The 14170-nt window shown below is 39.7% G+C and overlaps 1 protein-coding gene across 5 annotated transcripts in view; it reads right to left on the minus strand.

Annotated features, from left to right (window-relative positions):
* PTPN4 (protein tyrosine phosphatase non-receptor type 4) overlaps window positions 1-12594 on the minus strand; it is a 233895-nt gene extending 221301 nt beyond the window's left edge. For 4 of the 5 annotated variants that reach the window (XM_045869013.3, XM_064586413.1, XM_045869010.3 and 1 more), the window contains exon 1: window positions 12120-12594. The gene's annotated coding sequence lies outside the window, so the exon portion shown is untranslated. Of the gene's footprint in view, window positions 1-11834; window positions 11942-12119 lie in introns of all 5 variants that reach the window. The other variant, XM_064586410.1, reaches the window with a different exon arrangement.
* Between the last annotated feature and the right edge of the window lie 1576 nt (window positions 12595-14170).

Here is a 14170-nt window from a genome sequence, read left to right on the forward strand (position 1 = left end):
ACAGACAGTTAAAAAACAGTATCCACAGCTATAGTAGCGAGCAACAGGCAGCGATCCTGGCAAGCAGGGCCTATTCTGTAGAGGTCAGATAAGCAGGTGCTACCCCGGAAACAGGAAAAACACAATAGGGAAACATGCCTCGTTTCATGGCTCTTGATGAAAGGCACATAGCAGATAGCAAAGAGCTCCAGCTATAAGACTAGAATTCAGGAATTCAAAAATAGGAGACAGAAAATAGGACAGCAGCAGAAAAGATATAGATTCTGGACTCAAATTAACCTACTTTCAAAACCTAAATCTGCCATTTTCTAGCTGTGAAAGTCTAAACAACTCAGCTTTTTGAGCCTCAACTTCATCTATAGAAAGGGGATAACACTATCTATTCTACAGGGTTGCTGAGGGAATTAAATGAGATATTATATTTTAAAACACCCAGCAGAGTTCAACAAGTATTAGTTCCATCCCCTTCTCTTTTCCTTCCATTTTTCATCTAAGCTACTACAATAAGGAAGTCTTTTGCTTGGCTACAAAATCTGAAAGGCGTCTCTGACTAGGCATTAGAGGACTTTAGGTACAGAAAGTAAGACAGATCACTGAAGCAAAATGCCTCATGGGAGCACTAATTTATACAGAAAAGGTGAAAGAAAATGAGTTGCACAAGTAAAGGGGCCTAAAAAACTGAAGTAGAGTAAAAGTTTAAATAATTAGAATCAGGGATGCCTGGGTGGCTCAGTCAGTTAAGCGTCTGCCTTCAGCTCGGGTCATGATTCCAGGGTCTTGGGATCGAGTCCAGCGTCAGGCTTCCTGCTCAGCAGGGAGCCTGCATCTCCCTCTGCCTGCTCTGCCTCCTGCTCTCACTGCTTGTGCTCTCTGACAAATAAATAAACAAATCTTAAAAAAAAAAAAAAAAGAGTAAATAATTAGAATCAGTTAGCCTAATAGCATATCCACACAAGAGAACATGTCATTATATAAAAAAAGAAAAATGGGGAGAGCTCCCTGTATATTGAAGTCAAAGGACTGCCAACATATATTTTAAATGAAAAAGCTGTAATATAAAACATTAATATAATATGTTGCCTTCTACATAGAAAGTAGGGGAAATAGTGATCTATATTTATATTTTGCTTCTATTTGCAAAAATACTGGTAAAATGTACAAAAAATAAAAGTGGTTACCTATAGAGAGCAGAGAAGGCAGGGATGGAGTAATAATGAGACTCTCAATACATACCTTTTTATATTATTTTGAAATTTGAACCAAATAACCATATTACCATTAAAAAAGAAAATTAAACAAATTTTTAAATACTTGAGAAGTTTCAGTTTTGTAATATATTCTGCTACACTTATTAGGACTTACCTGTACATATTTTAGCTGTATACTAACATAGTTAACCATGACTTATCTATATACATTCCTAGCAGTATAACAGATTTGAAGTTCCTCCAAAGAAAGAAGTATAATCTCCTTGAAGATAAAGATCATGTCTTATTCATTCTGTAACCCCACTGCCAAGCACAATGTCTGATGCCCACTGCCAAGCACAGTGGTTCAAATGACCACTATACAGTTTCTTTCTCTTAATCCCCATGTTAAGGTGTATGTAACCTTTAAAAAAAAAAAAAAAAAGATATTTTTCTCGATTCTGTCCCCTATTCCACCATGACCCAAGAGATCTTCCCTCTTCCCTTTATGACCAAATTTCTAGGAGTTGTCTAGTCCACATTCATTGTATGTCTAATTTCCTCAATTTAGTTTTTCACTAAACCCTTCTATTATAACTCTTCTGCTAAGACAATGAATCTCAAACTTTAGTATATCTCAGAATAACCATAGCAGCATTTAAGCAGATTTCCTATGCAGCCACCTCCCCATTCCTCACCTGCCTTTTAATAATCTATAAGGTCTAGAAGGGCCTGGGTGGCTCATTCAGTTAAGCATCTGCTTTCAGCTCATGATCCCAGGGTCCTGGGATCCAACCCCGCATTGGGTTCCCTTGCTCAGCAGGCAGCCTGCTTCTCCCTCTCCCCCTGCTGTTTCCCGCTTGTACTCTCTTCTCTCTCTCTGTCAAATAAATAAATAAAATCTTTAAAAAAAAATCTATAAGGTCTGAAATGAAACCTGGGGAACTGATTTTTTTTTTTTAAAGATTTATTTATTTATGAGAGAGAAGAGTGAGCGGCGGGGGGCAGGGTGTCAGAGGGAGAGAAAGAATCTCAAGCAGAACTCCCCATTGAGCTCAGAGCCCAATGCGGGGCTTGATCTCAGGATGCTGAGGTCTTGACCTGAGCCAAAATCAAGAGTTGGATGCTCAACAGACTGAGCCACCCAGGCGCCCCAGGAATTAATATTTTTTAATCAGTATCTCATTTAATTCTGATACAGGTAGCCTGCCTAAACACATCTGAAAACCAATCAGCTAAGGTCATCAATAACTTTCCAATAGCCAAATTCAAAGCAATTTTGTTCCTCTCTCTCTCAGCATTTGATACCTCCCTGAAACTCCTTCCTTCATGGCCCTCTACCACACAGCCACACACTCCTCTCTCACTACCACTTAGGCTTCCTCATTTCTAAGAGCCCTTAACCTTTAAATGATAACGCTTGGGGGCTCTGTGAGTGACCCAATTCCTAACTTTATACACTTTCTAAGTAGTAACAGTCATATCCACTGCTTCACCTACTACTAATATAACCCTAAATCCTGAAACTTTAAATTCCAGAGGATATAAAGTATAGGAGGAAAAAAAAAATACTTTAGCATCACACAAATCTGAATTCAAATTATTTGCTCTGCTATTTAAATGGTAACATGCTTAAAGTCACATACTTTTCTATATTTCCACTTTGTTCTCCTTTAAAACTGAGAACACCTAACAAGGTTTTGTCCAGATTAAATGAAAAAAATAAAAAGATTAAATGAGAGAAGTTCCTTTCCCTTCCTAGCATGCCCAGAGGACCCCATGCCATAGGCCTCAGAGGTGGCAGGCAAGGGACAACTAGTCTAAAGTTGGGAGACTGGCAGATACAAGGTGACTGAGCATATAAGTAAAGATACTGAGGATAATAGAAGCCAATTTCTTACTGTGGAAAAGGATTTACAAATACAGAAAGGGGGAAGACTAGAAAGAACCCTGGGGTGCTGGATTGGAATTGGATGTATCAGTGTAAACTTCTTAAATACATATAATTAGATACAGAAACAGATTCAGATGTGTACATATATATATGTATATATTTCTTAACTGTGTCCACTCTAGAAGTGATTATACCCCAGCAAAATGACATATTAAGCATATAAATCTTGGTTTCTAGATACCACCTCTACTAAAAGAAATCAGAATTCCTTGGGAAAATGCATGATTCCAGAGCTGGGACAGAAAAAGTACAAAATGAGTCTGAAACATCTCATGCCAGAAAGTAAAGAATGAGTCAAAGGATGGGGATGTATCAAAAAGATTGAGGAGCCCTTTTGAAGGGGGTCCCACTAGCCAAATCTAGGACAATTTGAATTTCAAAAAAAAAAAAAAAAGTTGAAAATAAAATCCACTGAATAGGAATAGATCCATGAGTACATACTGATATAAATAAATGAAGGAGTATATAAATGCATGGGGAAGAAGGGAGACATGTGTTTTCAGTAGAAAATCAACCAGTAAATACAGATGGCAACCTTCATAGTAGTGGCTGAATCAGGCAGAAGTCATCAGTGGTCCCAAAGACTGGTGGATGGAGGTTTGATGAGGAAAAGACTACTTGGAGCCTTAGAGCTCTTCCCACAAAGAGCTACCAATTACAAAAGTAAAAAAGATGACTTTACAGTATAGAAACCTAGTAGACATGAACATAACAACGTGTTCAGGGTAAACATCACAGTGGTGGGACAATACTGTATGCATCATAGTGATGCACTAAGAACAGCACATCATTTCTATGGTATTCCTGCCAAGAACTCAGTCAGTCTGCACATGAGCAAACCACTGGATGAACCAAAGTTAAGGGACATTTTACAAGTCAAGGTCATAAAAGACAGGAAATATTGAGGAACTGTTTCAAACTGAGGAGACCAAAGAGACATTATAATTAAATGTGAGGTGTGATCCTGAACTGGATCTTAGACCAAAAAGAGAGAAACTGTTGGGATAACTGGAAAATTTTGAATGGCATCTGGGGATTTGAAGGTAGTATTGCGTCAGTGTTGATTTTCTGATTTGGTGATTATGTAAAAGACCATCCATGTTTTGGTAAAGACACACTAGATTATTTAGGAGTGATGGGCATCATGTGTGCAGCTTGCTCTCAAATGGTTCAGAAACAGTCTAATGAGATTTAAAATGGTACATTCCTCTGAAACGGCTGGAAGTAGGGATAAAAATGAGAGACCAGAAATGAGATGACTAGGTAGTTTCACTAAAATTTGAGAATCCAATAAGATATAGCAGAAAGAGAGAAAAGGTCAAAGACAATGTTACAGTTCTTTCTTTGGGCATCTGGAAGAAAAGGCCTCCTTGAGCCCACTACAGTGAGTCACACACATGATGTTGCACACTTATCTTGTGTACACACACAATATATATGCAATATACATACATATTTTAATAAAATTATTCAAGGAAAAAATTTTTAATTAAAATAATTCAAGGGAAAAAATTGGTTGAAGGAGATTCAAGAGCTCTTTGTGCTGTATTTGCAACTTTTCTGGAGGCTTGAAATTATTTCAAAATAAATTAATTTTTAAAATTCAATAAGAACTCATGACAGCCTTGGTGCATAGCAAAATGCCTGGCTCACTATATGTACTCAGTAAAAATTATTGGGCCTTCCCTTTCCAGCTGCCCAAAGAAGAAATCTTACTATCATCATCAACTCTCTTCTTCTTTCTTTTATATCCAAATGGATGTAAGTTATAGTGTTATAGTGAAACTACCTAATTAGTTTTCACTGCTAGTCCCACATCCTTATTTTCATTTCCCCATTTCCAGCTATAATCTCTCTCCTGGACCACAGCAAGAGCATCCTAACTGGTCTCTCTGCCATTTCTAAATTCATCTTTACACATCCTTATATCCTTGCAATGAAATCATTATCTAGAAGTCAAGAGTTACCTTTCAAAACTCATATCTAATCTTATTCCATTACTTAAATACTTACAATTGCTCCCCAATGTAAATTCTGATTTCCCAAGAGGCAGACTAAACATTTGTGCAGGACACTAGCAATGCAGCAGCACCAAAAAGATATTTCACATACACACAAAAAACAATGACGTAATTACTGGGGGGAAGGGGGAGAGAAGAAAGGCAGGTTAAAAGAGGGACTTTGCATTGACCTCCTTTGTGTTTATTTTAGGATTTGGTATTGGTTATTTTTTTTATCACATGTGGGAATGCCAAGGGTGAGTGGGTACCATAAACTTTGCAATACTTAAGAGCCTCTAAAATAGTGCTTTTCTCATTCCTTTTCCCACCTTGGCACCAAAGAAAATATTTTTTAGCACACTGGGATAAGCCGAGACTATTTAATTAAGGTCAAAAGAAACCACCTGGGGGTCCCATTATGCCCAGGTTCAATAGGTTGATGGGTACCTTGCTCTCTGGCACATAGGTAAGCCATTCATGACACACCAGTTGGGAAGTTCCAAAGTTCTTACTGTAATTCCACACATAGTCCAAACAAGGACCCTCAAAAGGCTTCATCTTCTAAGTAATCAATATCCACATACAGGAACACAGACATCAAGACCCATCCCACAGAGACCGACATATACAAGACAACTTGCATTTCTCCAAACACACCATGCATCCTTCCATACTTCTGACGTTTTGTACATGCTGTTCTCTCGACCCAGATCAATTCCAACCCATCTTCCAAGACATTGCTCAAATGCCACATCTCATTTCCCCCAGATCTTATTACACCTGTCACTCTGAATTGTAATTGTTTGTTGACATGTGTTACCATCCTACAATTAGAGTTCAAGGACAACAATCATGTCTTATTCACCTGTATATCACTGATCCCTATAACAGACATTCAAATATTTAATTCACATATAAATGAATGTTCACTACATCATTTCCCAATAAACCAAACTTTCCTAAATACATTAACTAAAACCATTTAGGTAAAATTAAATTAAAATTAAATTAAAACCAGGGAAAAATTTTACAATCAATTAGCATTTTTCCCCCAAAACAAGAATGCTCATTGTTCTTTAAAACAGAAATCTGGCATAGAAATACCACTGGACCATTATCCTAGTCTTACGATTTTAAACTGAGGCAACAAACTATAAGCACAGAGATATTCACTGCAGATTATAAGAGTGGAAACTTTAGTAACAACCAATGGTCAACAAAAGGTAAATGATTAAATCAATCACCTGATTGATAAATCATCTGAATTGCTAAGCAGTTGTTTAAATTATATTCATTGTGATGGGAATGGAAAAATGAGAAAAATAATATCAGTTACCATTTATTGATCATCTCTTCTATTTAAAGAGTACTAGATACTTTATACATATTATTCTAATCCTCATGAAAATTCAAGGTCAAATATTATTATCCTAATTTCATAGACCAGGAAGTACGCTTTAATATTATATAATTTGCCCAAAGGTTTGGTTGTGTTTTTTTAATATTTTATTTATTTGTCAGAGAGAGAGCACAAGCAGGGGGAACGGCAGAGGGAGAGAGAGAAGCAGGCTCCCCGCTGAGCAAGGATCCGGATGCAGGACTCGATCCCAGGACCCCGGGATCACGACCCAAGCCGAAGGCAGACACTAAACCAACCAAGCCACCCAGGCGTCCCACCCAAAGTTTTTGAGACCAGATTCCAAACTACATCAACGTGACTCCAAAATCTATCATCTTTTTCCCACATTGCAATGCTTCTACTAGACAATGTCTCCAATATGTTAAACTCAAAATTGTATCTCCATCATACAACGATATTTATAAAAATATGGACAACTGCCTGGAAAGAAACAAAAATATCTATTAGAGTGGTGATTAAGGGTGAATGTTGTGACAGTATCATTCCTCTATTTATTTTTAGTATCATTCCTTTAAATTAACAACTCTTTAAAGCAGAATTGCTGAGCAATGAACTGAACTCCTGTGGCAATAAAAAAGAACTCCCATTTTAAATTTTTAAAAATTTTTATTAAGGACACAGAATAGGTAACATGTAAAAACTTAAGAAGGATGTACTCAACTAACTATATTTGAACAATCATATATTAACCCCAGGGTGCTTATTACTAGGATTCAAAAACTGATGTTTATAAACTGGATTAAGCAGCATTTTCCAGAATAAAAAGGTGAATTTTGAGGAAGACTTAAGGAAGCACAGGGACTAGAGACAGGAATGTTTAAACTGAGGAAACAAGGGCAGAGGAAAAAACAAGAATATTTTCTTTTTAAGCAAGAATGAGAAACAAGGTTAGTGAGATGAAGTTGGTAGAAAGCCTTCAAGGCCAAGCCGATTAAGTTTGAAATTAATTTGATAAGTAACAGGGAATTGTAATAGACACATTCTTAAATGGGAAGCATGCTGAAATATGGTCTTTAAACATTCAAACTTTGTTTCAAGATAAAGTACTGTCTTTGGTTAAACAATGTTCAATAATGGGGGCGGGGGGAATATTCCATCTTCCTTTATGTGTGCTTTAAAAACACACTCTTCTGGGGCGCCTGGGTGGCTCAGTTGGTTAAGCGACTGCCTTTGGCTCAGGTCATGATCCTGGAGTCCCTGGATCGAGTCCCGCATCGGGCTCCCTTGCTCAGCGGGGGGTCTGCTTCTCCCTCTCACCCTCCCCCCTCTCATGCTCTCTCTGTCTCTCATTCTCTTTCTCTCTCAAATAAATAAATAAAATCTTTAAAAAAAAAACAAAAAACACACACTCTTCTGGAAAAGAAAACTGAATAAACAAAAACATTTACATAAGGGGTGAGTATTTTGGGAAGAGGGGCCCTTTCAGATCTTTCAGATATAGTAAATACCACTGTATTTTAATATTTTCGAATTTTAATATTTCGAATACTAAATACCACTGTACATTTTAATAAGAATCCCAGAACTCTAGAGCAAGAAGGGACGCTGGAGATAATCTTAGAGTGACAACCTCTTCATTTTCACAATGGATTAAATTGAGGCTCAAGAACTAAATAATTTGCCTAAACTTGTGGAAGATTCAATACTAAAACTCAGATTTTCTACACAGCAAGATCTAAAGCTGTGCTCCCCAATATTATAGCTACTAGCAACACCTGGTTATTTAAATTTAAACTGGTTAAAATTAAATACAATTTTAGGGGCACCGGGGTGGCTCAGTCATTAAGCGTCTGCCTTCGGCTTCAGGTCATGATCCCAGACTCCTGGGATCAAGCCCTGCATCGGGCTCTCTGCTCAGTGGAAAGCCTGCTTCTCCCTCTTCCACTCCCCCTGCTTGTGTTCCCTCTCTTGCTGTGTCTCTGTCAAATAAATCTAAAAATAAAAACCTTAAAAAAAAAAAAATTAGGGGCGCCTGGGTGGCTCAGTCATTAAGTATCTGCCTTCGGCTCAGGTCATGATCCCAGGGTCCTGGGATTGAGCCCCACATCGGGCTCCCTGCTCCGCGGGAAGCCTGCTTCTCCCTCTCCCCCTTCTTGTGTTCCTGCTCTTGCTCTCCCTTTCTCTCTTTTCAAATAAATAAATAAAATCTTAAAAAAAAAAAAATTACATACAATTTTAAATTCAGTTCCTCAGGCACGATAGTCACATTCAAGTGATCCATGCCACACATGATTAATGGCTACCATACCTGACAGTGCAGAAAAAGAGTATTTCCATCACTGTAGAAAGTTTAATTGGACAGCATAATCTACAGAATAAGCTTCAGAGTCAGACAGACCTAGTTTTAATTCTACTTATTCACAGTGTGATCCTAGACTAGTTAATTTCTCTTTGACCCCATTTGGGGGGGGGGGAGGAAGCAGGGAATAAATAATACCTACCTCACAAAGTGTACTTAATGATTATGTGGGATAACATGAAAAGCCCCTTTACATTGTCCGGCACATAACAATTAACACTTTCCTTTGGATACTTTTTTTATTTCGATTCCTCTATATAACATCTTTATTAAAAGATACAAACACAAGAACACCCCAATGAATATCTTCCCCTCAAGATAATCCACAGTACCTAATTTTCAATCTGTTCCTACCAATTTTTTCAAAATTTGCATCTTTCTTCCAGTGTTGCTACTTAGGAATAATGAAATGGAAGAATGAAGGTAGGGGGAAATGCCTCTGGTGAAGTGGAAGAGAATGTAATAAATTTCCCCTCTTATTTCCCATCTAATTTTAAATAATGACTATACTGACTAATCATGCAAAGAAAAAGAAATAAATTACACTGTCCCTCAATACTGCACTTCCGCACCAATAAAGAAGATTCTACAGTACTTCTACATTACGTTCCTTCTCACCACCTGTACTACTAATTGAATATTAAATGAAGAAATAACACTTTCCTCTTACTGATACTTTCCTGGTAAACAGTAATAAAGAGGATTTCCAGAATGTTAAACCAATCTTTACTAGCTTAATCTAGTAAACTGACAAATTTAATAAATCTAGACTACAGAACATAAAAAACTTCACAAGATGCATGCTATTACACAGAAAAACAACAAAATTCAACTCAGTTTATAGCCAGTGATTTTCTGCCAACACTAAATTTTATGTAGGAGCAACAACTCATGTTTCGCCACATCAAGTTAAATAGACCTGCCATTTCTCATGAGGTCACCAATTTTACACTCCTAAAAACTAACATAAAGAATTAACATTCACATTTAGACATCCACCAAACAAGACTTCTAAATATTTTTAAAACTTTCTTGTTGCTTAAAACTGACCATATTAACTCCCAAAGGGCGGTCCCCTCAATGTCTCCTTGAAATTCATCTGGCATTCTCTTACTTGGTCCTTAAAGATAATTTACTCAAAAACATGAAAAACCATCCCCCTTAAAGAGTTCAGAACGAGTCAAATAAATGCTAAAGAGATAACACTGCATATTATACTGTCACTTTACAACTCTAATTTTATTAGATAAAACTAAAATATTTTGAATATACAAATCAGAGATTAACAATATTCTATGGAGGGGGTCATATAATTTTTTTAAAAAATGAAAAAGAAAAAAAGAAAAAGTTTCATTACTATCCTACATAAAGTATACGTTTAAAAAAAGTTAGGCTTCTATGCTTCAACTGATGAAATCTAATTTGTGAGAGTCTATAATTTTTTAAAGTCCTTCAATAATAATGAAGTGTACACTGGTCACATTAGAATAGGTCAAATGAATTTTCCTGAGGCTGCATTCTAAGTACATCTGACCCAGAAAGTATTTTTAGCAAGTGTGTTCAATCAATGCTGGTTTTATGCCTAGCTTAAATTAGAAATTGGGTGTCACAAATTTAAAGTAACCAAGTTAGTAGGGACATTTTAAAAGATACTCAGAACATAAGAAAAAACCACGAGTTTGAAACAATTCAATACCCACAGCCCAAAAGCTAAGCAGATTAGGAAACAGGCAATAAGAAAGTCACATCCTCTTCATTACTACTTTTCAGTAACATGTGATTTTCTAACTTAATAAACTTTAACCTACTCACTATTAATAAAAACTACAAAATAGTGATGGCTCCTAGTGTTTTTTTTTAATCTCTTGCCAAATGTTTAAAACAGATTAGCTAAATCATAAATATTCCATGTCCTAAAAAACCATATTTTTCTTATTAAACCAAACCACTAAGGAACATGATATTGGACCATGTGTGTATGTCAGTGAAAAACGGTAACAAAGATATGTGTGTCATTATAGTAAAACAAAACACAGAAATGGACATAAAAATAGCTTCTGTGGTAATTGGAGCATAAATTTATTCTGACAAAAAATGGTGGGGTCCACAAAAGATTGCACTCTTATTGTGAGTCAGTAAAGAAGTTCTATACAAACTTTTGCTTACGAAAAATCTCTTTTGAAAAAAAATCTATAGGGTGAATTTATATTCATCAAATACAAGACCTAACCGATATATCTAGCTCTATTCCAATAAGCACACTTTGGACTCTGAACCACCATTTATTTTAAGGTCAGTTCCTCCTCCCTTAAAAAAATGAAAAATAATTGTTCTCTCTGGCAAGTTAAGGTTCGAAAACCAGGATGAAAAAATATCCGGGCTTTTACTGTTCCATAGTCTTTTTACTCAAATCCTCTTTTACAAGTCGGATATATTGGCTTTTGGGTTTTTTGGGTTTTTTTTTTCCTCCATAAACATGTGTTAAGCTGTACTGTTTCAACCAGACCCAAGATTTGGTCACATAAACCCAATATTACTCCAACTCTGATTTAAAAGCAGTTGGTATATTGCAGATATACAGGTTCCCCTGGAACAAGCGCTTGAAAATACTACAAAATCGTTCTTGTCCATAGCGGTGTCACTGTATCAGGCAACCCTAGATATAAAAGCCTCCCATTCCAAATTTCGCAGAAACACCGATACATATACCTGTGCATTTGTAAACTGTTCCATTTTAAGGAAACGCTGGCAAATGCATCGGTACGTCTACTTAGCTACATCTCAACTTTTTTTGGCCCAACTACAGTATATACCGGTAGAATCATAAGAAGCTTAAAACTTCAATGGAACGGACAATCAGCCCAGGCAGCATATGCAAGAAGCACTCATATGAGCCAATTAAAAAAAGAAAAAGAAAAAAGAAAAAAAGGAATCCTATCAACAATGGAAAACTCAGAAGATTCTAAAATCGTACCTAGAGTTTAGGTCCTGTGGAACATTCCATCTCCGCACCGATTCCATCCCTTCTCCCTTCGCTCACCCATAACATATTCCAGCTATAAGCCCCAGGAGCTGCGAGAGCTGAGGTCCCGGAAAGAAAGGGGGGCGGGGGGAGGGGGAACAAGCATCATTTTCCTCCTTCTCTTCAATCAACCTTGTGCCTCCGACTAGCCCTACCTAGCTCGCCTCCCACACCCAGGTAACAGCCTCGCGCACCGCGCAGGGCCGAGAGGCCGGCCGGGACCCCAGAGCCTCTTACCTTCGTGGCACAGCCGCGTCCCCTCGGCTGGAGAAGAAAAGCCTCGAGGCCCGGGCGCGCCGCGGGGAAGCGCGTCCGCCGCGCCGCTCCCGGGGGCTCCCTCAGCGCCCCCCCAGCAGCCGCCGCCGCAGCGGCCGCGCCACGGCCCCGAGCCGCCAGCACCACCTCATACTGCGGGGCTGCCGCGGGCCGGCGCCGCCGGGGAGGCGGGAGGGAGGCGGGCGGCCGGCGCGCTCTCCCACCTCCCTGCGGGGATGAGATAATCCACACCCCCCAAAGTGCCGTGGGGGAGGGGAGCCCCTGGGCGGGGGGGCCTGGCCCCAAACCTCCGACCCTCCCGCCAAAGCCAAGTCTCTCCTGTCCCCGGCTCAGGCCCCGAATTCAGCCCCTGGGGACCCAGGAGTCCTGAGAGAACAATGTGGGGGGGCCGCGAGGAGCGGAAAAGCGCGCAGCGCGGCGTGAGCAGGCGAGTAATCCTGGGCAGCGTTTGTGTGTGAGAGCAAGAGGAGCTCAATCTACCCACTCCTTGTCCTCCTCCTCTTCCTCCTCCTCCTCCTCCTCCGTCTCCTCCTCCTCCGTCTCCTCCTCCTCCCTCAAGCACACCCCGTCTCCCAGGCCACAGCATAGCAACCGAACATGGCGGCTGCGCAGACGCCGCCACTCAGCGGCCAGGAGCGTTGGTGGCCGCAACTGGAGGCGATCTCGCGAGAGGCGAGCCCAAAATCTTCCCCGCTAGCGCCGGCTGGAAAGGTTGCACCAGCGCGGGCGCGGGGGGACACGCAGGTGCGATGGAGGCCGGACCTGGGTAGGTTGGGAAGGGAGGGCTGGGAGGAGGGGCGGAGCGCTGTGGCCCCGCCCCATGGCCCAGCCTCGATTGGTTACTTGAACTGCGACCCCTGCTGGACCTACTGACCTAAGGGACTCGACGGAGGGGCCGAAACCTATGTTTTAAAGGGGAAAACCAGACCTCTTGGCCCCAAGGCGTCCCAACCTCAATGCTAATAGAGGATACAGGTTTTAGGATGCAGTTTTGAATCATTTCCTCTTCTAAATATAGACACTAAAACAAAGAACAATGTTATTTTATAAAACAAACGTCTGGGTGCCTTCTGTGTGCCAAGAATGGTGTGCTTTTAAAAAATTGAATGAATTCATTCTAATAATGCATATGAATTTGGTGTTGTCACGCCAGGGTTTTTAGCCAGGTGCATTCATATTTTACTGATGATACAAACTCATTGTGATAAGACTGATGCCTACGGGCTGGGTGATCTCAGCTTAAATGATGGGAGGAGGGATTTGGGGACAGGCACACCTCTTTTTGCAATCCTTTTTATCAGTGCCCGCTCCTGTAGCCTGGTCCCTTCTTGCTCTTCCTTGCTCTTAGCTTCAGTACCCCACCAGGGCCGAATTAATACAAGTATCACTTTTTCTCCAAGCCAACAAAATGCCTATTTAATTAATCATGGCTGGTTTTTACAAGGTGAAATCTTGCAAATTTATACAAATCTGTGAAAGGCAGAGATTTCTACTGACTCCCTTCTCCTTCGCTCAATTTTTCCATTTTAAAAAGATGGCTTGGGCGCCTGGGTGGCTCAGTTGGTTAAGCGACTGCCTTCGGCTCAGGTCATGATCCTGGAGTCCCGGAATCGAGTCCCGCATCGGGCTCCCTGCTCAGCAGGGGGTCTGCTTCTCCCTCTGACCCTCCTCCCTCTCATGCTCTCTCTATCTCATTCTCTCTCTCAAATAAATAAATAAAATCTTAAAAAAAAAAAAAGACAGCTTGTCAGTCCCTATTTTTCCTGCTTTACCTCTTTGGATTACTTTCCTTCCCAGAGCTTAGTTCCAGCGAGTACTCCTTCATCCTTCCCTAATATGCTTTCTGGCTTCTAGCTCTCCATTTTTCCATACCTTTGTTCATACTATTTCCCCTAATAAAATGCTCTTCACTCCATCTCCACCTATCAACCTCCAATCATCCTCCAACCAAAGATCATGTGGTACTTCCACCATAAGAAAGAATTCCTTCCTCCTTCGACATTTATAGTTCT

The sequence above is a fragment of the Mirounga angustirostris genome, unplaced genomic scaffold (genome assembly GCF_029215605.1).
Source record: "Mirounga angustirostris isolate CCGP_5_RB_7025 unplaced genomic scaffold, mMirAng1.0.hap1 SCAF_3, whole genome shotgun sequence".
NCBI lineage: Eukaryota > Metazoa > Chordata > Mammalia > Carnivora > Phocidae > Mirounga > Mirounga angustirostris.